This window comes from Argentina anserina, chromosome 5 (assembly GCF_933775445.1).
Source record: "Argentina anserina chromosome 5, drPotAnse1.1, whole genome shotgun sequence".
NCBI lineage: Eukaryota > Viridiplantae > Streptophyta > Magnoliopsida > Rosales > Rosaceae > Argentina > Argentina anserina.
Window position 1 is genome coordinate 18,584,383 of NC_065876.1, and position 25,607 is coordinate 18,609,989.

Below are 25,607 nucleotides of genomic sequence, written 5' to 3' on the forward strand. Positions count from 1 at the left end.
CGGATTGGAGCTCTAACTCTTCCTGCAAACACTCTCCTTCGCCAGCCCCCTGCTTTCCCTGCAAGTTCAGGCTAGCCCGTATCATACAACATTTTTACATAACTAAATTATGCAAAAATGATCATAGTCGTGATATAAAGACATAATGAAAGCATATATAGAGCTGGTTTCAGAGTTAAAAATATAAGGCATATGCTTACATTGTTCATGTCGAACTCATCTTGTACTGTTTACAAAGAGCATTTTTAGGTTCTGTGAAGGAAGACCTACACCAAAATACAAAATTCTTTCAATCACATTGATAAAGAGTAACAAAACTCACATTGATTTTTTACCAGACCATTATTATCTTATCAACTTCATCAATGTAGACAATCCCTTTCTGAGAAGCTTCCACATCAAACTCTTATAGCTCATCTCCATCTAAGCACCTTAAACTTCCTTGCTTTCTCATATTTCTCCTTGTCGCTTTGTCCCTTTCAGGAACTACTAGCTGTGAGAAATAAGTATTTGAACTCCTTCGGATTGATCGGATCATTCCAGAAAGCCAACCATGTAGAAGTATTGTCAAGCCTGACTTCTTTCCATCGGAGTAAAAGAGTGTACCAAGTTAACCTCAAAATTATTCCAGAAGAAGAAGAAGAAGAAGAAGAACAACAACAACAAACCTTTCACCCGGAATGGGACATTCGGGAATCTCGGCATTTTTTTCCTATATTTATTGTGACTTCACTTGGGCGAATCCTCCTCTTCAGCTTTCCTGACTGATACCAGAACCAACGTAAGCTCTTCAACAGATAATACCTATCAAACTATCATATCGTAAACAAGATATTACATCACAAAAAAAGAAGAATAAAAAAAATCTAATGGACCTTGGGATGCTCGCCACAGCCTCGAATTAATCCAGGTGTTTCATTTTCTCTTCCTTGACGGCCTTTTTCTCCAGCACCAACATATATTCCATGACAGTTAAGCAACTGTCATCATGTGTTCTACTAATCAATCTAGTTAATTACAGACCTGAAGTGATATACAAGGAAAGGATACAGTGACACTAAATGCGTCTCTCACATGCAAAACCACAAAGGATCGGGATAGACATTCAACAACCACCTTGTCAGTCCATTATTAAAAGATAATCACTTGCTATTGACATTAGATTTTCCAACAGTAAGCCCATGGAGAAACACAATTTTTACACAGAAACACTAGACAAATAGTGCATTGGGGATAAGACTGTCCAGATCACAAACAAAAGATAAACTAAATTAGTGCATTGAGGATAAAGACTTAAATGGGCATTAGGCCAATTGCACATTAAAAAACTGTTCGAGAGAAAACATACATGGGGCTTCCATTCTTCTTCATCTCTTTATAAGGTACATGTTTGGTATAATGTAAAAAGCAGATTAGAAGTTGGTCAGAGTTACCTTCGACGGCGAGACGGAAACAGATCCATCAAAGACGAAGGCATAGTGACATTGAGCGGTTATTTACAAGGGAAGTGAACTCTAACTTTAAAGGCATAGTAACTTAAAAATCTGACTACAGTATTAAGAGATAACATAGACAAAGAAGGCAAAGTTGAGCAAGTATTCTCACCTGTGATAGAATTATAAGACCTTAGGTTGGAACAACCTTTCTACTTTCATCACATACTCAATTTTCTGTGTAGGTAATTCCATTGCTACCTGAAAAATAGTTATGCAAAATTAAAGTTAGCTTTTGTTAAATTCTTTACAAAAAAACCTTTATAGTCAAACAAACTTGAGTACAAGAAAGGACAATACAATATTCTTAGGTGTTTCAATCGTCCAATCTGAGGAGGGATAGGCCATGTTAACTTGTTGTTGTGAATTTGGAAGATGCCTGTAAAATGAGCACAATTACATACAAATGCACAAGATTCTCAAGAACAAAGAAAAGCATTGATCATTCATTAAAAACTAAACCAACCACGCTTGAATTTAAACTTGGAAATTTAACCCTGCAGTAGCATAAACGAGAGAAAATTGAACAGGATCAGATCAAAGAAGTGATCTTATAGACTATTGAGATCCAATAGATTAGTTACAGCAGTACGAAAAGGCCCAAAAATTGAAACTGCATAAACCACCCTGCAAATCTTTATTAATGCAATAATGAATTTAAAAAAAAATCAAACAACCAACATGCTCAAAACATTACATATCCTCGTTTCAGAAAAAAAAAAACATTACATATCGTTCACTGTTTTAAGATCATGATCGGGGAAGCATTATATAGTGAATACGTAAAATAGAAGAGGCTATATTTTAGACATAAATTTCATAAAGATAATTTACCTCCATGCTTACAAACCAATTTTGTGCAATCGGCACTGAATATGTGTGCCTGCATGTCAGTAGCACGGACGTAATTTTCTTTGACATCTTTATTATTTGTGTTTCCATCTGCATCATCCTTGATCTCTTTATTTTCATTCCCAGTGCTCTCCTCATCAATTCCGTTGCTTTATCTCCTTCTCCTGAATCCACATAATCATTCGTTGTCTCTTCAATATTTGGCTGCTCATTTTCATTTCCCGGGTCTTCTCCACTGCCTCCTCCTACATTACCGATCTCTTCCACATTCCAGTTTTATTGTACATAACCGCCAAAATACATATCTGTAGAACATGCTTCACCTTAAAACCTTTAGATCTCGGGCTCCTGCGAGGAGATAGCTTGAACATCCTGATAAATATCTTCAAGATTTGAACCTATATGTCCTCTTTAAAACACCTACTAAGAGTTCAATGCTTGTATTCAGAAAACAGAAAACAGAAAACACAGGGTTACCAATCATATCAAAAACACACACCGTAAAATCAAGCCAATCATCATATATACCAATGCAGATGGAAGAAATCAAGAGAATCGAGTTATTTAGAACACAAACCTATACGAATCCAACTTAGCCAATCATAAAATTCTGATCCTAAACAAAACCCAGTTGAGTTCACCCACAGACATACACTTTCCAACTAAATCAATCCAAACCAAACTCCCACTTCTAACAACAGTTGTAGAAAAAAAAGTAAAACTCCAAGGCACCAACAAACCAACTCATATCCAAACGTGAACAAAACCAAATCCAATTCCAGCTAAATCTCACAATGCCAAACACAAAACTCAAATATTAGGAGAAAACAACACATACCAGAAGAGAAGCCTCACTCCCTTAGATTCTCCCATTCTTAAAAAAGTAAAACCCCTTTTCAGTTTCTGGCAGGCAAGTTACCAAAACTGATTATATTTCCAAGCACGTAACTCAAAAACAACACATACCAGGAGAAAATCTATCAATGTTAGATTGACAACTGGCAATAGACTAAATTCACACTGTACCTATTTCATCTACCTGCCTATTTCAGCTTGATAGATACTTTTATCGTTTGAATAGGAAAAAGAACCTCAGCCCTACTAGATGACAAACCAAAATTATAAATACACCGTATATGACCTCTCACAAAAACCATAAGTTTTAATCACTGCTATCTTAACTGAAAATAACCACACATAGACTATATTATTTAATCACTGGTGTCTTAACTAAGAGCAGTAATCAGTCACTGAAGAGAGTAATTTGTCAATATATAGAAATTTAATAGACACACACAATCAGAGGAAACACGATTTGCATACCATTTGAGCCAACAACAGTTGTTACAGCAGCAAGTATATCTCAGTAATATACTATGGAAAGCTTAACTACTCCCGCCTGCTCAGTTAACTGAAATTAATTTGACACTAAAGAAAATCATTACTAAAAAATTTAATACGAAAAAAAGAAACAGAAAGTACCTAAGAAAGAAATTCCTCTGTGGATAGAGTCAGAGTACTTACTTATCAACCATTGCTTGCAACACAGCCATGAATGAAAATATAAATATAAGAAAATCCTTACCTTGGTGCGCTCTTCCTCCATTTGCTCAAAGTTTATTGCAGTAACAAAACAGAAACAATCAAACATTGGCAAACCTAAACATGGATGAATATTACTGCTTCGATTAGAAGCTGGGCTCAGATATATGTGAACAAAGTCTATTCCAAGACCACAAAAGGTCTCATATGGAGCTGGGATACACATTATCATCATTGCAACCACAAGAACAAACATGAGTATACAGTGGCCTCACAACCAAGCCCTATACTTCGAACATAAAACTATAGCAATGTCTTCTATGACACATCTGAATCAAGGCTCAGATACATGTGGATGAAGCAATTCCCAGACCACAAAAGGCCTCATAATGAGTTGGGATTCACATGTATCATCACTGCAACTAGTATCTCTTACTATTGTCACACAAGAGCAATAAACTAATAATTATCAAACATGTTCCATGTTTACCAGGTCTATTTCACAATTTGTTAAGTAACAGACTCATATTGGCCAAAAGAGTAAGCAATGTTGCCGGAAATGCAAGATAAATACCTCATTGATGGCCAAGATTGCTCTTCTTCACCTTCTTCAACTTCCTCAAGAAGTACTTAACCAAAACATCCAAACAAACATATAACTTGGGTCAAAATAAGATCCAAAAACACATAACGAGTAATCAAAAGAACTAAATCTAGATCACTTTAACTTTATAAACAGAGTCTAACTAATGACTTAGTTTATATTGGGTTCTCTATAAGATTTAAAGTTCCAATGTTTAAGTATCAAAGTTACAATCTTTAAGGAGTAAAAAAAAAAAAAAAGCTTACCAAAACTTGGATTTGGCACGGACCTCATTGGTGTGCCATAGAAGATCTTGGGATGCTCATCCTTCTCAGATGGGAGACCTCTCCCCACTACCTGGTACTGATGATACTGTTTTTAAACACAAAACAAAAACAAAGCAAATCATTAAAACCCAGGATCAAAAACCAACAAAAGCTCAAGACTTTGAAACCAATGCATCATAAAAATGGGAGATGAAACATGTAAAGTGTAGCAAGGAAACAATCGTCAATGTGAAAACTGGGATGGGGGAAGAAAGGAGAAGAGGGTATACCCTAATTTTCAAACCCAAAATAAGAAACTTTGAAAACCAAAAAGAAAATCAATTCGTTGATTCAATCAAACCCAATAGTGTTTTATCTATAATCAACACGAAAGGGAATCAAAGATGAAACCGACGAACCTGATTCTTGAAGCCCAGTTCTTGATTGATTACTCATTTCGTGCAAAATCAGAACCCAAAAGTTCAAACCACCCTAAAGCTAAAACACATACAAAAAATTTGGGCTGTTCCAACTTCCAGGCAATGTCCCTAAATCAACAATAATAACCTTAGGAAACATAGAAAAAAGAAGGAAAAAAACAACAGAAGCAAACAGGTTTTCTGATGACAGAAAAATCAGAAACCAGAAACCTGTTATCAAAAAAGTAAAGCATAGTTTTCATTGCGTTATACTAAGTTAAGTAGATATAAACCTCTACCTAGTTGTGGGTGATTTAGGCAAACAGGAAACAGCAGAGAGCTCTTGAAACTGAAAATTTTCCGAGATTAATCACAATCAACAACCTTCCCTGCGCATCCTTCCTCTAAAGTGTCCTGAGACATAACATAAAACACTGTCAACAACCTCCCGAGAAACAATGCAGGCACTGTAAGAGTTAACATAAACTATAAACAGATATACCCTTTGAAGATGAGAAGCTTCAAAAGCGGGCAACTTCTACTGTTGAGCAGCAACCAGGAAGTTTTATGATAAGCATACAAGGGTTGAGATTCCCAACTTAGACACTGTAATGGAAAATGGCTCTCCACCACATGAAATGATAAAAATGATAAGAACATGATGGGATAGTATCCATACGATAGTTTCCAAAATTGAACAAGAAAATTTCAGAATAAATAAAAAATGACAAAGGAATAGTATTCAAGCAAATTGTTTACATCAATACCAGGACGGATGGAGGCCCAAGTCAGAACTGTAGATGACCCATTGAGAGATGATATGTCTACTTTTCCTTCAACTTCCCTTGCCCCGTCTCAATCACCTTACAACACAATCCTCTACACCCATATAAACCCGATTAGGTTTTTTCCCAAAGACCTATATTAAGCACCTGAAAAGTAATCAAACTACCAGTCCCAAATTAAAGGACCAAGATGTGATGCATAGTAAAGCACCTTGCAAAATCATGACATCTTCAACAAACATACAGATACATAAATTAGCAATATCATATTCTACTATAAGAAACAATATCATAAATTAGCAATATCATATTCTTGGAGCTTTCAGTTTTTCATTAATATTCTACTATAAGAAACAATCAAGCTACCAATATCATATTAAAAAGGGAGTGCAAAATTTACATTTGCAAGACATTATAACTTTGTTTTTTGTTGGCTTCCCGGATTTGAATAAAATGGCGTGGAGAAGCTGAAATATGTATTACAAAGCCCTTTATTAAATGACAACAAAAGATGCCAATAAAAGCAAACCCTTATTTCAGACTAATTAAGTCACAGAAAAAATAAACAATTTGAAGATAGCCAAGATCTCAATCGATCTACATAATTTTCTTACTGTTTTGTTTAAGATGGAAGATGGTTTAGCATTATGGTTATGTAGAGGTTAGGATTGTGAAGGTAGAAGAGAGTGCATTTATGCTCTGAAAACTCCATTATCGGAATCCAAGATCCCTGCATTATCGAAATCTATGGTAAGTCTCCATTACTCATAGGAAAAAGGGATGCAAACAAAGACAATGCACACATAAACTAACTAAAATTGGAAGAGAGGAGAGCAGCAAAGACATAATCTACTAAACTAAAAATGGCATTCACAGCTTACCAAAGATGATTCATCAATTCTTTGTGTTCTATGCTTTCCTGCCAATACTTTATATTGTCGATAGGCTATTTGTGGTGTGATCACACATTCAAAATTGCCATCTTAAATAAACCTGAAACCTGATCCAAGAATAAGATTAGACTAATCCAGTAAACGAACAACAAGGCAAACGCAAAAATAAGCTCACCCGATTCAGCATCAGGATTAAACCCCAGATCCTGTCACCGAAATAAGTGCTGCCAATGAACAATACAAAATAAAGTAAGAGAGAAATGAACACAAACTTATCAAATTCACTGAACACCACCAAACTGAAATAGAAGATGTACCTAACAACAGCTACAGAACGATGCAGATCTAATCAAGAACAAATTAAGCACAATAACGGAAAACTGTATTTTTGATTTGAAATATTTTAAACTGGCTTATGCTTTTAATCCTCTTGCTATAGATAAATTTAACTACCAAACTCGCTGTTGAAAAGAAATGGAAAAAACAATAATATGAGAGACAAGAACCAAATTAGAACCCAAATCGTCCTCTGCACCATGAACAAAAACCCCTAGTACTTGTGCCTTGCTGCTGCTATCAAACACACAATCTCAGACCTGTATGACTCCAAAAACACCTAGGAATATGAACTTGTTAATCCAAGAGTAACAGAAAGCGAAAATGCATCAATTATAGACCCTCTACAATGCAAAATGACAAATGGGCAAATTCCAGAATAATATATAAACTGACAAAGGGAAAATTCAAGATACCTATTCTATTGAAAGTGCAGTAACACAGAGAATCTGCAGCACATATCAACAACACAATAAAATGTAAATCCCAACAAACTAGAATCAACAACTAACTGAAAATTTTTCAAGCCACAACCAATTTTGCCAAAGAAGTAAAAAAGAGCCAACAATCAAAACCCAAAATTTGAGAGAAACTTTGAAAACCAAAAATAAATAAATTCAATCAAACCCAATAATCAAAACGGACGAACCTGAATCTTGAAACCCTCGTGCAATCCATTACTCGTTTCCTGCAAAATCAGAACCCAACATCATTCCCATACCAAATATCTACGAAGAGGCAGAGAGACAAGTAGTCAAATTCTTCCCACCCATCTTCTTCTTTCACTCATAAACCCTAGAAATTTGAAACCCCCCCCCCCCCCCCAAATTATGATTGAAGACATGAAATCAAAATTCGGACTCACCTCTTGAGAGTCGGCGCCTGAGATTTCTTGACCGGATTGGAGGAAGAGAGAGAAGCGAGAAGAGAGGAGAGAGAGCCGACTCTGGGTTTGTTGGCCTTCTCTCAATTTCAATTTGAACAAGACAGAGAACGCTGACTCTGAGTCTTAAGTACTCTCGACTAAACGGCGTCGTATCTAGCGAAAGTTTGTTGTTTTTGAACGTTGCAATCTTCAACGGCTACTTTCGTTTTTTTTTGGTTAGAACAAAGCCCAAATTAACAATCCTTTGTGTGTGATTTTAACCCTTGTTGGAAACCATATTTCAACCCTTAATTTGCTTTGCGTGATTCAATTCAATGAGTTGGTCACATTCATGTTCAACTAACTGCAAAATGAAAACTTCATTACCAATTTCGTGAACCATACTAATTAATGAGCCGCATGCAATGTATATAAGTAGGACTAGCCAAAGATGCTTCACAATGACAAGATAATTAAGTAAAAGTAGCACTTGTTATATATATATATATATTTTTTAATCGAAGGTCCAACTAAATTGTATTTCAGCAAGTAAAACTAAGATAACACGCCCTAGGGCTAAAAATAAGAGTTATCTCTTATAACTAAACAAACTAGCTATTCCTAAACAATTAGCCAAAAACCGTCTATTCTCAAGAAAAACTAGCTAACAAAGCTAAGATTCACCCACATTTTTCATGGCCATGAAGCACAAACAACTGACATATTACAAATTGATGTAGAAGACATGATAAATGTTTCACAACCACACCATTGTAAGACTGTGACACGATTCAAATTTATGCCTAATCTGCAAAGGGAGTAAGCTCCTACTTTGCTAGAACACCCACTCTCCATCACCCAGGACCTCCGCAGTCCCAGAATCAATCTTTTTCTCCCCAATCGGTATAGATGAGACCGCCTTGGTTTTCTTCTTCTTTGCAACAAGCTTCAGTTGTATACCTTGATCTCAGCTTTCTCTGCCTCTTAAACTGTAATACCCCGAAATTTAGTATTTACCATTTAGTACACTAAGGTTATATTAACTTATAATTAATTCAATTTTTCTTCTAATATTTTTCTTTAGAAACCAATGATGCTAAGGTTCATACTTTCAAAGATAGAAAATTTCTTTTTGTAAGTATTCGACCACAATTCGAGTACGTTAGCTCATATTTCTTGCGTATACTCGATATCTTGTAATCGAGTTTAAGACTAATACTAATAGTATTATATTTTATGCATTATATTACTGTTAGATAGTGCAAATATATTGAAAACCTTATGAAATGAATATGCTAAATTCCTTTATTTTTTAGAATAACACATATAAATGTGTTTGTTATATCTACATATATATATAATCCTTATGCCAATATGTTTTGTATCTAGCTGATTTATTTTTATGTTTTACCCCATGACACTATATTTTTTCTTTGTCCACAAACACACTAACTAGATAGGTCATCACTCAATATTAATTATTGAGAATGGTAGGTGAGAATTGAATTTTTGTGTTCCATCACACTATTTATAACAGGGAGTGATAGAGTGAGAGAGCGACTGAGAGGCTGCGAGAGAGATGAGAGCGAACTCAGTGAAGACAGACGAGTAAATGAACCAGGGTTGAAGGCAAACGACGTTGTTTGCTTCTTTTTTTCTTTTCTTTTTTCCTGACTGAGTTGACCGATTTAGACCCGAGTTGGCCGAGTTGGACCGTGTACTTGGCCGATTTTCTTCCCGCCGAGTAGAGGCACTAAGTAGGTCAAAATTGCCTCAGTAACCAACTGAGTACCGAGTCCTCTCCGAGTACTCGGCCGAGTTGACCGAGTTTTAGAACATTGATTGGGGGCATGACATAAACCAATTTCCGAGCAGCCTTAGGACGATTTGTATTTCCTTTCGGACGACTTGGCTTACGTTTTGCTTTAGGAGATACCCAAAACTTCCCATTCTTATGTTGCTCCACAATCGACATATCCTCCTCAACATAAATTACATTAGATTGTAGATACCTCTTTCGTGGCCGACGTAACTCTGTGGTAGCAAGGTGCTTGAGGTAGTTCACCAACAGGGGCACTGGAACCATCGAGTTAAACATTGTAGGCCTCACGGCTTCCAGAAACACCAGTGAGTCCCTAGAGTTATGCTCCTCCAACATAACCATACACTTCTCTGGCTCCACAACCATACTCATCCTTTCCTCTAAAACTACTTTCTCCTGCTCTAGAGATGCATCAAGAACTGGGATCCCTGAAGACCCATGCCCCAACAAATGATTTGACACCGTCTCAACAATAGACGCCCTTGTTGCAACTGAAGCACGATTATAAATTGGAACCTCTGTAGGTTTGCAACCAAAATATAGTTTTGGTTCATTTGTGCATGTGATTGGTATCTTTCATGAGGTTTTCCCTATATTTTAACGATTTCTTTATATCTATGTGTGTGATAAGCTTTTAAGCATGATCTTGAGAGAAAATTTGAGTGCATACCCTTGTGAGAATGAATTTGAACTTGTTTGAAACATGTTGAGCTTAACATCACCAATTGTTCTGCCATGTCTTACTTGTTATGCAAGATCTACATGTTAATTATCCATAGAATTCTACTTGTTGTTTCAATTGAGTGTTATTCTTGATGCTATGAGTTTGATGATTTATGAGACAAATGTTTAAGGCAATAGAATGTGTTTCATGTTGCATTGATTTCGTTTTTGTATTTTGATATTCATTTTAGTGATATTCTATTGACGTTATTGAGTTAGATGTGTGAAACCAGGTGGTTAGTACTACCCCGTGCTTAAGTGAATTACTGGTAAAATTGTTTTGTGCTTTGTGAGTTAGCTTTGGGCTCTAGTCTCTACAGATAGTGCACTATTATACTCATAAGAGAATTGACTTTTAGTATACATACTTTGGTGTTAACCTCGGTATTCTGAGGCTTATCCGTGTTTTGGGTAAACGTGAACAATGACATGTGACTTTGTGATTAATTACCAATTTTCTTGAAAATTCAGACAATTGATTGAATATATTGATGCTGATATGTGTATCTATATGCATAAGTAAGAATTTTTGTGACCAAATACACCTGGTTCTTGGTACATTTTACTTGGTTGTTCGTATTTGAATTTCTCATTAGCCAAATTATTATAAGAATATATTATGTACTTATTGGGTCTGTGTTACTCATGATGCTACACAATCTTATTTTTAGGTAATGAGTAGATGGTTCGAGAATGAGATGAATCTACTAAATCAACTAATGGTTTTTCTTCAATTATTATTTCAAGACAATAAATGCGAGACACATGTATCTTCGCTAAATTTCAGTATTTCTAAATCCGTTGTATTGTAAAAGTATTATTCAGACATATATTTCTATCATTTTTATTGAGGAAATTTTATTGGTATTAATATCACACCTCTAATTCGGGAACCATATTTCGATATAAAAGTGGTCTCGAATTGGGGGCATGACATAAACCAATTCTCGAGCAGCCTTAGGACGATTTGTACTTCCTTTCGGACGACTTGGCTTACGTTTTTCTTTAGGAGATACCCAAAGCTTCCCATTCTTATGTTCACCACAATCGACATATCCTCCTCAACATAAACTACATTAGATTGTATATACCTCTTCCGTGGCCGAAGTAACTCTGTGGTAGCAAGGTGCTTGATGTAGTTCACCAACAGGGGCACTGGAACCATCGAGTTAAACATTATAGGCCCCACGGCTTCCAGAAACACCAGTGAGACCCTAGAGTTATGCTCCTCCAACAGAACCATGCACTTCTCTGGCTCCACAACCATACTCATCCCTTCCTCCAAAACTACTTTCTCCTACTCTAGAGATGCATTAAGAACGGGGATCCCTGAAGACCCATGCCCCAACAAATGATTTGACACCTTCTCAGCAATAGACGCCCTTGTTGCAACTGAAGCACGATTATAAATTGGAACCTCCGTAGGTTTGCAACCAAAATATAGTTTTGGTTCATTTGTGCATGTGATTGGTATCTTTCATGAGGTTTTCACTATATTTTAACGATTTCTTTATATCTATGTGTGTGATAAGCTTTTAAGCATGATCTTGAGAGAAAATTAGAGTGCATACCCTTGTGAGAATGAATTTGAACTTGTTTGAAACATGTTGAGCTTAACATCACCAATTGTTCTGCCATGTCTTACTTGTTATGCAAGATCTACATGTTAATTATCCATAGAATTCTACTTGTTGTTTCAATTGAGTGTTATTCTTGATGCTATGAGTTTGATGATTTATGAGACAAATGTTTAAGGCAATAGAATGTGTTTCGTGTTGCATTGATTTCGTTTTTGTATTTTGATATTCGTTTTAGTGTTTTGCGAGTGGACTAGCAAAGTCTAAGTGTAAGGCAGTTGATAGGAGCATAAAGTGGGACATTCTTAATATGATTATGCCTTATTCTTACTCTTTCTTACTCTCTATTTCGTATGTTTTAGTTCCTTTTATATGAATAAGTGTTTAGGTAGTGTTTATATTGAATATGAGTGATTTAATGATGAAATCGTGTTAAGTGCTAGAAATCATTGTTGAGATAGGTTTCTTTAATTGACTAGGACTCTACTTTCATATTTTCATTCTTTCCTATTTTCTAACTTTCTTATTCTTTTCAAGAAAGACAAATCCTACATGAACCAAGAGAAGAGAGGTTGTGTGACACATTCCAAGTTGAACTAGAAGAAGCTTGATGACCGTGCAGCCCAAAGGTGTCTCCCATTCATATTTGGTTTCCTACATCAAGTTGGATTTGGAGTTCAAGAATCCGAAACTATATCAAAGAAGATTTTAGCTTCCATATTGGATTCATCTCCTCATTGGCACGGCATACGGGTCTAATATGCTCTCTATATAAAGAGCACGACATGAACAGAAGAAACATCATAAACTGTAATTCCCCGAAATTTAGTATTTACTATTTGAGAAGTTATGGCTAATCAAAGTTAGAGTTAATAAACTCACTGAAAATCTTTTGTAGCACTCACAACTTTAAAAACTCATATCTCACTTATTTCTTAACCATTTTCCACAAACTTTATATCAAATTAAAGTATGAGACCTCTATTTTTAATCTGGAAAGTTTAAGAAGAAATGATAAAATATTTGTTACAAGTAGAATATGTAGACATCTAAGATGAAACTTGATGATCGGTTTCTGCACTACTACTGTGTTTGAACATTTTGGACTCAATAACTTTGAACTGGAGTGTATGACTTATCCTATTGGATTCCTTACGAAAAGTATTTGAACATAGACTCCTCACTTGCCTAATTTCGACGTTTATTGATTGAGTTATCGATACGGAAAGTTGACGGACTTTGACACTATTATTTGAATGACAATTGCTACTTTGGACAAATACTTTCCTTATTATGGGAGAAATGATTACTAATCATTTGACTACTAACTAATATTATCTAATTACTTTTAATTTAAAGTACATTTTCTTTATTTGCACATTTACTTTATAAATGCGAAACTCATGTACCTTTGCTAAATTTCAGTATTTCTCTATCTGTTGTATTGTAAAATAACTCTGATTTTGTTTCCTAATAAAAGTATTAATCAGACTAATATTTCTATCATTTTTATTGAGGAAATTTTATTGGTTTTAAGATCACACCTCTAATTTGGGAACCATATTTGCATATAATAGTGGTCTCAAATTGGGGGCATGACATAAACCAATTCCCGAGCAGCCTTAGGACGATTTGTACTTCGTTGGATTAGGAGTCTTCATCTTTCGACGTTTCTGTAGCATTGGCGATATATTGAGAATCCTACTTGCATTAGGAATCCTTTTTAGACTAGGAAACGTACCATTTGGGAAAGTTCTACTTGAACCCAAACACTTATTCCGAAACTTTCCTATATGAAGTTTCTTGTTCTAGTAACTTACTTGTTCTAGTAAGTTTCCTGTTGTGAAATGGAAATTTCCTAATCTAGTTGAGCTCATCTATTACATGTGTGTCTTTTTAAGACAATAATTGTCTACATTAGGACAAGTTTATCAAATGAATTATCTCTTACTTATTATTTTCTTTTCTTATTTTCAGATTGGATTCAAGAGATAATTCAAGAGAATTAAATAGAGTCCCATGTCGTGCTACCTATGTAAAAATTAAGGGAGAGGATTATCTATATTTTGAAGAGATAAAAGGGGTGAGCAGCCATGCAAAGAGAAGAGAGAAGAAGAGACCATGACGTGAAAGACTATAGAGATAAAGAAGGAGAAGATGCCGTGATCCATTTGAGTGATTAGCCAAGGAGATAATGAGAGAACAGTCGTGTATATGAGAGGAAAAGAAGGAGATAAAGGCTAAGCAATAAGAGAAAATAGGGGAGCCGTGTGATCTAATCAAAACACGATCTCAGCCATGCATCATGGATGATCCAGCCCAAAACTGAGCAGCTCTCTCATCCCTTGTTTCTCTATATATAGCACGACATTCACCACAGAAAAGGATCACTTCTCCTTTGCAAACACAAGCCGAAACTCTGCCAAATTCTCTCCATATTCACCTACCTAATCTGCAGCGGTTCCACTCTCCATCACCACCTCTCTACCACCACTTTCACGGCCTTGAGTCCTCTTTGCAGCCGAACCATCCAAAAGCCACTCCAAAGTGTGATTCTCGCAACCTTTCATTATGGCATCATTTGATTTTGTAGTTTCACAACCCTTTGTCTATGAAGGATGTTAATTCGTGTTTATGTTTAGACTTTGGTATTGTATGTTGTTAGTAAATTTTCAGATCTTATTCGAATATTAAAGGCAATTTGCTGCCTAATTATGTGACGATTTCATTGTTTGGATTTCAATTGATGTGTTCTTTATAGTTCTTTATATGTTTTTAGTTAATTTCTAGATTTGTCCAAACGAATTTGGTACTTGAATGCAATCCTGGCCAAGATTTTTATTTGAGTATCGATTCATTAGCCTTATCAATATGAATCGAATCATGCACTAAGTAGATTCAGTTTGTATTGGTACTTTGAGGTATATATAATCTGGAAATTTGCATGTATCTCATGGTGAGTGACGCTGTTGTGTTAACATATCTCCAATAAAGACTTTTGTGCTTATATGTTTCTTTGTTTAATTTCTAAACTGAGTGTCTTTAAATGAATTAGCATAAAGTTTGGGATTCAACACTGAGTTAGTTTTAAACATATAAGAAGTCTATAACGATTAGATGACCACTGTGGCGCTAATTAAGATCGGAACTAAAACATGTAATTTATTGTGCTTAACATGTTTCTGAGTCCAAGCATGAGATTGTTATGTGTTAGGAGTGTTTTGTGTGAGAGTTAGTTAAGGGAAGTCGATCATGTAAATAATAGTTTAGGATTTATTTAAGTAATTAAACAACTATACTTAAAACCCCCATATAACATGATGAGTGTTGAGTTCCCTTCAAAGCTACGTTCCTAGACACGTTTTTGTGGTGAAGGGGATTATTTGAGATTGTTAGAGAGGTGGGAAGAGGGCAACCAGCCCTTTGATATTTTTGGTGAGTTTTGAGTTGTTTTATTTATATTCGGAGTTCTTTTTATTAAGTGAATTTTCTTGTCTCTTAGGTGTGTGTGGAAGCAAGTGAGTAAGTCTCACATGAAGTTGCAAAAGCGGAGGTTGAGATGAGTAAACCTCACCTTTTTCAAGCCAGCTTTGATGGTGACAAAGTTACTTGCGCTTTATTATCTAAGTTTAATATATTTTACCTTATATTGAGATTGTGTATATATTGGGGATATATATATATCTAAATGCTAATGGATATGCATATATTTATATTCGAGTATATAATGTCCTTTAATTATTGTCGGAATATATTTATGTCGTTGTACAATTTTGTTGGTTTATATGTGACGGATGGGATTTCCTTGTAGTTGTGTGATTTGTGATGTGGCCTTTGTGGCATGTTGTGATGTTGTGTTTGTAGTGTTTCGTTGTTGGTGTTAATATATTCCTTGAACCATTAACAAATAAAATCAGTTTTTTAAATATGTTTTGTTTTAAAATATATGGACTTGATTGACTACGGTTCATAGGTAAGTAAATGAGATTGTATTAAAATAGTTTTGAAAAGGTTAATGTTTAGAGACTATGTTAAATATAGAGTATCGTTGTGTCGATACAATTTTGTTGGTTTATATGTGACGGATGGGATTTCCTTGTAGTTGTGTGATTTGTGATGTGGCCTTTGTGGCATGTTGTGATGTTGTGTTTGTAGTGTTTCGTTGTTGGTGTTAATATATTCCTTGAACCATTAACAAATAAAATAAGTTTTTTAAATATGTTTTGTTTTAAAATATATGGACTTGATTGACTACGGTTCATAGGTAAGTAAATGAGATTGTATTAAAATAGTTTTGAAAAGGTTAATGTTTAGAGACTATGTTAAATATAGAGTATCATTGTGTCGATACTTTTGGTCGTGGTTGTGGTATTGTTCGTTATTTCTTAAATCTTATTGTATGTTTAGTGATTTCACGAACTACATTATTATGCAAGAATCACTAATTATTCATCTGTGTTTGTCTTATGTGTGTTTTATGTAGGAATCACTAATCAATATTATGTGCTTCTTTTTAGGTGTAATCTCATGAATTAAAACTTATGCATGGATTATACTTTGTATATTTATTTGTTTAAATGATATTCTAAATTATGCTTTCATGCATGATTCACTAATTGTTTTCTTTCATTTTCGTCTTGTGTTAGTGGGTTTGTTGTTGCTGTGTGTGTGGGTGTTGAGTTGTGGCGTGTTGGGTTGTGTTGTGTGGTTGTGGTTATTGTAGTAAGGGAGGCGATGAGTTGGTCGCAGTTGATAGAACGTTTTGTTAGAACGTTATAAAATACCCTGAAAAACAGCATCGTTAGTATAGAATAAGCAGGGATAGTTCAGTCCGGGGAATTAAAAGGGCCTCAAAACTTATCATGTTATTGGGGGATTTGATTTGGATTCTAAAACTACTACTTAAAATAAATCCTAAATTACTTATATACAATTGATCTACCACTCATCACATAAACAAAACACGAATTCTACTCAAGAAACATGTATGACACGCATAGAACAACATATATGCAGCGAATTATTTCGATTCTTTCTAAGTCCATTTCAATTCAAATTCTAATTAGACTCTGAAGCGGTTCATCTAATTGTTAAGACTTCTTAATTATTTAGAATCAATGAAGCGTTCAATCCTAAACATATGCTAAAAAGAGTTCAACATAACGAAGCGTACTAGTTAAACAACAAAGTAGCACATAAGCACAATAAGTCGAATTGGAAACATTTTACACAAGCATGGCGTCACTCATCTTGATTAAACATGCAAATTCCTAGAACTATCACAACCCTAAACAAGTATCAAGAATTGAAACACGAAGCACATATTCAATCAAAGAACACTTTGGTGAATTAAATCGCAACCCTAGGAGAACCATGGCCTTGGCTTCCTCAAGCATTGATTTAGATGTACGAATTCAAGGAATAAATTGAAATAAAACTTAAAAAGAAATCGAAAACCTACTGCCCATAGATGCTACACACGGCATACATACATATTTCATGAGTTCATACAATCAAAACATAAAACCAAAGAAGTCTGAATTTATGTTCTTCATATATGAAACCGAAAATAACATCCAATGATTCATACAATGAATTCGAAATTTGCAGAAAACTAAAAGAAAAGTTACAAGCTATGGATGAATCACACATTAGAAACCTTGAAGGATGGAGGAAGATGAATTCGGTGGTGGAAGAGGCAAGATGATGGCATTGTTTCTTTTCTTTCCTTCTCGATTGAATGATGATCATCTTTGTTGGTCACATGCATTGTCCATTCTTCTAGGCCACATGCATTCTTCAGAATTATCTCTTTGTTCTCTCCTTCCTTTTTCTCATTTTGTTTCCTTCTTCTCCTCTTTCTTTCCATAATTTCCAAGTCATTTTCTCACATTTTAATTCTGAAAATAAGGAAAGAAAACAATAAATATATATCACAACTGTTTCAGAAATGTCGAATAATAAAAATCCTAACCCAACTAGGTTTCCTAGTTCGACAAGGAATACTACTCTATAATACTCTCGACAATTTCTGCGTTTTACACCCGTTTTAGCACCAAAATGCAACTAACACCACCCTAGACTCTTAACTTGACTCAATGACTCAATACTACAATAATAAGGGCTAGTAAAGTACAAATAGAGGTAAAAATATGTTAAGAACGTCGCACAAAGTGCTCTTATCAGTAGTAATCCCATAATTTGTGTTGATTGAGTTGGTTTAAGGGAGGCGATAAGTCGGTCGTAGTAATCCCAAACATTGTGTCGAGTGAGTTTAGTCATTTGACATTTTCAATAAGGGAGGAAATAGGTTGATCGCAGTAATCCGAGTGATTGTGTTGGGTGAGTGGGTCTACGTGATTGTAGTTGTGATTGTTGATGTTGTGGCTGTTGTCGTTAAGATGATGATGTTAAGTTGAGAACTTAACTTTGATTGAGACGTTGATGCATTACATATTGACATTGTTACAGGATATGTTGATACAAACTGTTGTTTATTTGTTGAGTAAGTTTTGGTTTACTCATACAAGCTGTAAAACTTACCGGGTTTGCGTTTACAATCCCTTATAGGAGCACAAAGTGTGACGTTCTTAATGTGTTTATGCCCTATTCTTACTCTTTGTTACTCTCTATTTCGTATGTTTTAGTTTATTTTGTTAGAATAAGTGTCTAGGCAGTGCTTATATCGCATCAATATCTTATTCCTATAGGGCTCGGAGTTCCAGTGGGCTCGGCAGAATTATTTTAGCCATTGATGCTTTTGATCCAAGGGCTGTGAGGGAAAGTTGGGGTCTTGTTTCTCCTATATATAGAGGCACGAATCTACATCAGAAATCATCATCAACCTTGCGCACATACTAGCCAAAACTCTATTGAATTACATACTCACTAATTCAGAAAATCCTAAAATTGATTTCTCTATATTTTCACCACCATAGGAATGTAAAGATCCATTCACCTAGAAGACTTGTTTTCTCCTGGAATGTGTACTCTTTCACATTTCCTAAACCCCTATTGGATCCTAACATGCACATAAACTATAGTAGGGGTGAGCTTCGTCCTCGCCCCACACACCACCGAACCCATACCTCTCCGTCGCTCCAGCTACCAGTCGCACCCGCCGGACCACCTCACTTACAATGTTCGCTACGTTCCCCTCAGATCCGTTGTCCATCTTGTTGCATGGTCAGACTAAAGGAACTTGTTACCCATTGGCTAGCTATCTCTCTTACCATCGGTGTGTGCCCCATCATTAGGCTTTCTTGGCTTAGATCAATCATGTCATTGAGCCACGCATCTATTCTGAGGCAGTTGTTCATCCGGAATGGCAGCAAGCCATGTTTTCTGAATTGCAAGCCCTCGAGGGTAATGGCACATGGACTCTTACCACACTTCCAGCTGGCAAAATTCCCATTGGTTGTCGTTGGGTATATAAGATCAAGCACAAAGCAGATGACTATGTTGAATGTTATAAAGCCCAGTTGGTTGCCGAGGATTTCACTCAGATAGAAGGTGTGGATTATCAGGAGACGTTTTCCCCTACTGCTAAAATTACTATTGTTCGTTGTCTCTTAGCTTTAGCAGCTTCTCGTCGTTGGAAATTACACCAATTGGATGTGAATAATGCTTTCCTTCATGGTGATTTATCAGAGTAAATATATATGTCTCCTCCACCAGGTCTTCGGCGACATGGGGATGAGAATCTTGTATGTCGATTGCACAAGTCTCTGTATAGTTTGAAACAGGCTTCAAGGCAGTGGTTTGAGAAATTTTCTGATGCAGTAAAGTGAGCCGGGTATGTTCAATCTAAAGCTGATTATTCATTGTTCACTAAGAAGAAAGGAAATTTATTTACTTTTTTATTTATTTACGTTGATGATATATTCATTACTGTAAATGACTTAGAGACAATTGATGCACTTAAGACTTTCATGCATAGTCATCTCAAGGATCTTGGAGACTTAAAGCATTTTCTGGGTATCGAGGTTTCAACTTCGAAACGTGGTATCTTTATCAATCAACGTAAATATGCCTTGGAGATTATTGAAGATGCAATATTATTAGGGGCTGCTCCGACATATACTCCCATGGAAAAATGCTTGAAATTGTCATAGCATAGTGATCTGCTCAAAGACCCTGAGAAATACAGGAGGTTGATTGTCCGGCTCATATATCTCAATGTATCCCGTCCTGATATTACCTATGCCATCCATGTCCTTCGGAGATTCATGAATCAACCTAGGAAGACGCATTCGGAAGCACCATTAAGGGTCGTACGTTACTTGAAAGGTACTCCAGAAAAAGGTTTATTCTTTTCTTCCATCAGTGATTTAAGGTTGAGAGCCTATTGTGACTTCGATTGGGCAGGATGTCCGGTCACAAGAAGATCTACAACCGGATACTTTGTCTTTCTTGGAAGTCTAAGCGCCAAAAGACAGTGTCTTTATCTTCAAGAGTGGCTGAATATCGAGCTACGACAGGCACATGATGTGAGTTAACTTGGTTATGTTGCTTACTTAAGGATTTGGGCATGTTGCTTCATGAGCCAGCTTTGTTATTCAGTGACAACAAGGCTGCACTCCACATTGTAGTCAATCCTGTTTTTCATGATCGAACAAGACACATTGAGATGGACTGCCATTATATCCGAGACAAAATCTTAGATGGTTTTGTGGTATTGGGGGAACTGATTTGCCGGGTGAAAGAACATCATCATCACCAGCTATGACGAATGATAAGAGAGGCTGCACGAGAAATTAAAATGCAGCGAGGAAAGAAACAAGTCTGGATCAAACTTGCTCTGATACTATGTAAAAGAGAAGAAGAGAATTGGCTGAAGTGTACTTCATTGATATTGTACTATGAGCTTTATACATGAGTGGGAACGTTCAGATCCTACAAGTCAGGATTTGTTTACATTAGTAATACACATAAAAAAGCTTTACAACTCATACACAACCTATTACTGTAAGAGAACTTTACAACTGATACACAACCTATTACTACACATATGAGAACTTTACAACTCATACACAACCTATAACAATCAGTATGACAGATTTATTTCTCAACACTCCCCTACACCCAATTACCCTTTTTGACATCTGCAATAAAGGAGACTTCTCATAAATCAAAATAAAAATTCTTAGAACTATTTTGAGATACTTGGCACCAGAGAACCAAACTTTTAAAATCATCTCCTCGAAAAAAAAAGAGAGAGTACTATATATGTGAAGAATGTGTCACACTATGCCCAAATACTTTATTTGTTATAACGGTAATATACATGCATTACATATTCACAATCTTTCATACGTCCATGAAACCTTCGCAGCCTACAAATTCTCACAGTATCATCAATCCATACATTGAGCGGTACTTGTGGCACATAGTGCTTGGCTCTTTCCTATACAAAGGTGTGATTATATAATTCCCTAAAAAAAAACTTAATATTATATCAAGTTACCTAAATGGTTAGACAATGTCTGATAATGTATGAGTTCCAAATTAGATGAAATTTTAATATAGTGCGTAACAAATTAGATGAAATTTTAATATAGTGCGTAAAAATATGAACTACTCGGTCCGAAGGTTTGAACTATCAAAGCCCCTCCTTCTGAAGTCTGCTGCGCCACAAATGTTCCTAACACAGTTGAAGATAAAGATCTGCAAGTAATAAGATTGAGTCACACTTCTACGCTTGATCATGTAAAAGCCATTGCTTCAATAAAAGGAATTGCTTGACAAATACATAATTACATAAAAGGAAGACGAACCCACAATGGCTTACCACAATCCAAAACTGTAAGGAGATTGATTCCACCAGAAATATAGAGACCACTCAAAAGAAAACCCAATCCAGCAGGGTAGGGCGATGTGAAGACCCGTTGCGATTAGAGAAAGGCTGAAGACTTGAGGAGTTAGGGCGAGAGTGAAGGCCTCTTTCGAATCCAATTAGCCCAGTGCGTCTCCGATGACCAATCATCTTCCTCCTCCTGTGCTACTACTTCTTCTCGTTCTTCTTCAGCTTCAGCACCTCAGTTTCTTTCTCTGATTTTTCTTCTTCCCTTTCACGCATAAGACTGGTTTCGCTGTTAGTTTTTTTAACCTATCTCAAACGGTTGACTTAACAGATATATGACTCATTTAGATGGAATATGACGTCATCATTTTCAGAAAAAGCTGGTGTATGGCTAAACCTGGTGCGCTCCAGACGTTCCCCCAAACATAGAACAACTCACGAAGAAACACACTAATAACATAGTACCCTTTCCATTTACTATTTCCTAAGAATGGAGTACACAAAGAGATATAATAAAACAAACCACCAATAAAATCTATTCAATTACAATCCAAAGGCCAAAACAATCAAGGATTAAGATTCATTTACAGTGAAATTAGAAACAGAATTTGAATATGAAAAATTCATAGAAGTCACTGGAACATAGAAGATATAATTTATAATCAAAGAACGAAAAAGAAGAAGTTGGTAGCACATTCAAATTACCCCTGTTGGAGCCCTCAACAATGGCGCAACTCTTCCATTCTCCTCTTTGCAGATTTTATCAAGATCGACTCCAACACTATTGAAAAAAAAAATATCAAAGGCAAATTTAGAAGCCAAAAGAGTCAAAGTGGTCATAGATGTATCCCATAAAAAAGAAAAAAAATTTAGATGAACTTCTGATGAGAGACCAACTGAGGAACACTCACCAAAATTAAGGTCGAGTAAGGCGGCAACCGATCAGAATCGGTGACTCGGTGGTTTCAGTGTTTGGATGAGAGGATTCTAGAAAATGTTGCCACTCTCAAGAGAAAACACACGGGGATTGAGTAGAGAACGAAGCTGTCAAAGAGAGGGGACAAAAAGAAAAAAAAGAGAGGTTGAGGTCAACCAAAGGGTGGACTCTATCTAGTCTGTCGCAAAACCATGAATATGTAGGAAAGGAGTGTTGGCACCTGAAATATAATCACACATTAATCAACAACTAAACCAACAGCTAAACGATTTAACGAAGATTAAACAGACTTTCATACAAAATTGAAAAATTAAAAAGTTTCAATAACTACCCAGATGAGGGAAAAAGAAAGTATTAAGGATAGTAGACAACATCAAGGGCTGAACAGCAACAAACGTCAATCATAAAGCCTAACTTTCTCCTCGATATAGATCTTCTTCCCTGTGACGAAAAAAGACAACCAATAATAAGCTACAGTGGAGGCCATCCACATAGAAGAAAGGACATGAAAATGAACTGTGACGAAGAATGCATATCAAAGTTTCCCTGAACTAAGCAAAACAAAATACATAAATGTATAAACCTAATAAGAATCAAACACCATCTGCATTAAAATTGGCAAAGATGGGACAAAAAAATAATAAAAAAATCAAAGCATAAACCCAGAAATAAAAATCCACATAAAAAAAGTAAAATTTTAATGAATGAAACTTACCCAAATAAATCCATACCTTCTGAGAAATAGCAATCACAGCATTAGAAATCAATAGAGAGAAATCCAGCAATTCAACCGCATCAAGGATAATATTATAGTGATGCATAATAGCACTGAATTATCTAAGCTTCGGGATGATAATGAACTCATGCTATATCATGTCTCTGAAGTACATTTGAAGTAAGAGATTCTATAAGTACTGTACCTCATGTCCAGGTTCAACATGCCCCAAAAATAAAGCTCCCACCGTCACCACTTCGGAAAGAACCTTGGTTATTTACAACGAAGTCCTACGCCTGCATCAATAAATTCGAAACTCATTTATTGATTAATACCATATAAGGGAACTGGTTTCCTTACAAATATTTAATCACAAACCTTTCCGCTCTGTCTTTCTTTGGATCTTGTACACATATCCATAGCCACCTGGAGGAAGGATTATCAGTGAGTCAGTCATCAATATAATTGACTCACCAGAAAGGGTTATGAGTAATTAGTAACCAATTACTTACAATTCCATAGAACGAATTCCAAAGCAACAGAAAACAAAATATATATCGAAACAATAAAACTAACGACCCCAATCAAAACTATATAACTGACTCACCAGAAAGTGTTTCATTCTTTTTCGACACAACAAAATAAACGCAGTTCGACTTATTTCAAAATCGAATTCCTCATTGGATGTAGTAAAATCAATCCCAACAAAAAATCAATTAAACAGAGGCAGAAGCGTTACCTCAGACACAAATGTGAAATCAATCCAAAATCCGAAATCAATATGCGAGCTATTCCGCAAAAAGACCTAAAGTTTCAGGACGATGAAGGAAATCGAAAAAACACATGCGACCCAATACGCTGTTACAGAAATGATCTGTAATACAAAGAGAAGAACTTAGGAACCAAATTCTAATTTCGAGCAATCGCTGAAGAAGAGAAGACAGTGGAGAGATGATAATAGCCATTTAGAAATTTAGAATCCACCGGGGTGGCGGACTCAAGAAGGTGCTGACATCTCGCCAGAGCAAACAGGCAGAGGCAAATGGCGATTGAGTTGAGAATGAAGCGGTCCAGATAGAGAAGAGATCTGCGACCAATTGGAAACGGCGGTGGAATGAGTTGAGCGGCACAACTGTAACTAACATGATGTAGGGAAAATCCAGAAAAGACTTTCAAATGTACAACATACAATTTGCTGAACCACCTTAAATATGTGTTCTTGTGTTCTTTACTTTGTGGTTTTTTCTCTTCGTTTGTTGTGCTTGTTTTGTTTCTCTGACTACCTTGTTGACCGATTCACTACTTGGGGATACTAAAATCACTTCAATTGAAAATTGAGAGAGAAAAAGAGAAGGTTCATAAGATCACCGAATGCAAAATCAAGTAACAGACGTTCACCAAATGTTCAATTCGAATCCACAGCCCACCCCTAACAAATTTTTCTCTTCTCTATCTCTCTTTATTCTGGGTCATGTTCTACCTAATTAAATAGACAAAGAACAGAAAAATTCCGCTATGTTCTCTATCCCTCCCTGTTGAGAAAAATATGTCATATTGATTGTATTGGTTGTGTATGAGTAGTAAAGTTTTTTTATGTGTAGTTATAGGTTGTGTATGAGTTGCAAAGCTTTCTTATGTGTAGTTATAGGTTGTGTATGAGTTGTAAAGCTTTCTTATATGTAGTGATAGGTTGTATATGAGTTGTAAGGTATCTGTTTGGTATAATCAATGAGTAAACATAGGATCAGAAAGGTTGCAATTCATAAGTTGTCTTTATATATACTATAGACTAGGGTTTAGGCCCGCGCTTTGCCGCGGGTTTGAGGGTGTTGTATTTTGTTTTGGGAAAGAGTTGTACAAAAGATGAAAATTAAGCATTTTCATTTTTCCGGTCTCACATTCATCATATCTTGAACAAAAGAGACTAAGCTATGCTAAATGAAGTGAGGGCTCAACATTTTAGAAATTATTGAGGGTTCAACTTGGTGGTTAAGACA

General features: G+C 35.8%; 2 non-coding genes and 1 pseudogene across 2 annotated transcripts; all 3 read right to left on the bottom strand.

Moving 5' to 3' along the window:
- LOC126795667 (receptor-like protein 52) overlaps positions 1-25,607 on the bottom strand; it is a 54,019-nt pseudogene that overhangs the window by 14,423 nt on the left and 13,989 nt on the right.
- Positions 4,039-4,129, bottom strand: LOC126796573 (small nucleolar RNA snoR69Y). Its single transcript, XR_007672413.1, has one exon. It is a non-coding gene; the product is annotated as a small nucleolar RNA snoR69Y (small nucleolar RNA).
- Positions 4,221-4,314, bottom strand: LOC126796519 (small nucleolar RNA snoR69Y). Its single transcript, XR_007672364.1, has one exon. It is a non-coding gene; the product is annotated as a small nucleolar RNA snoR69Y (small nucleolar RNA).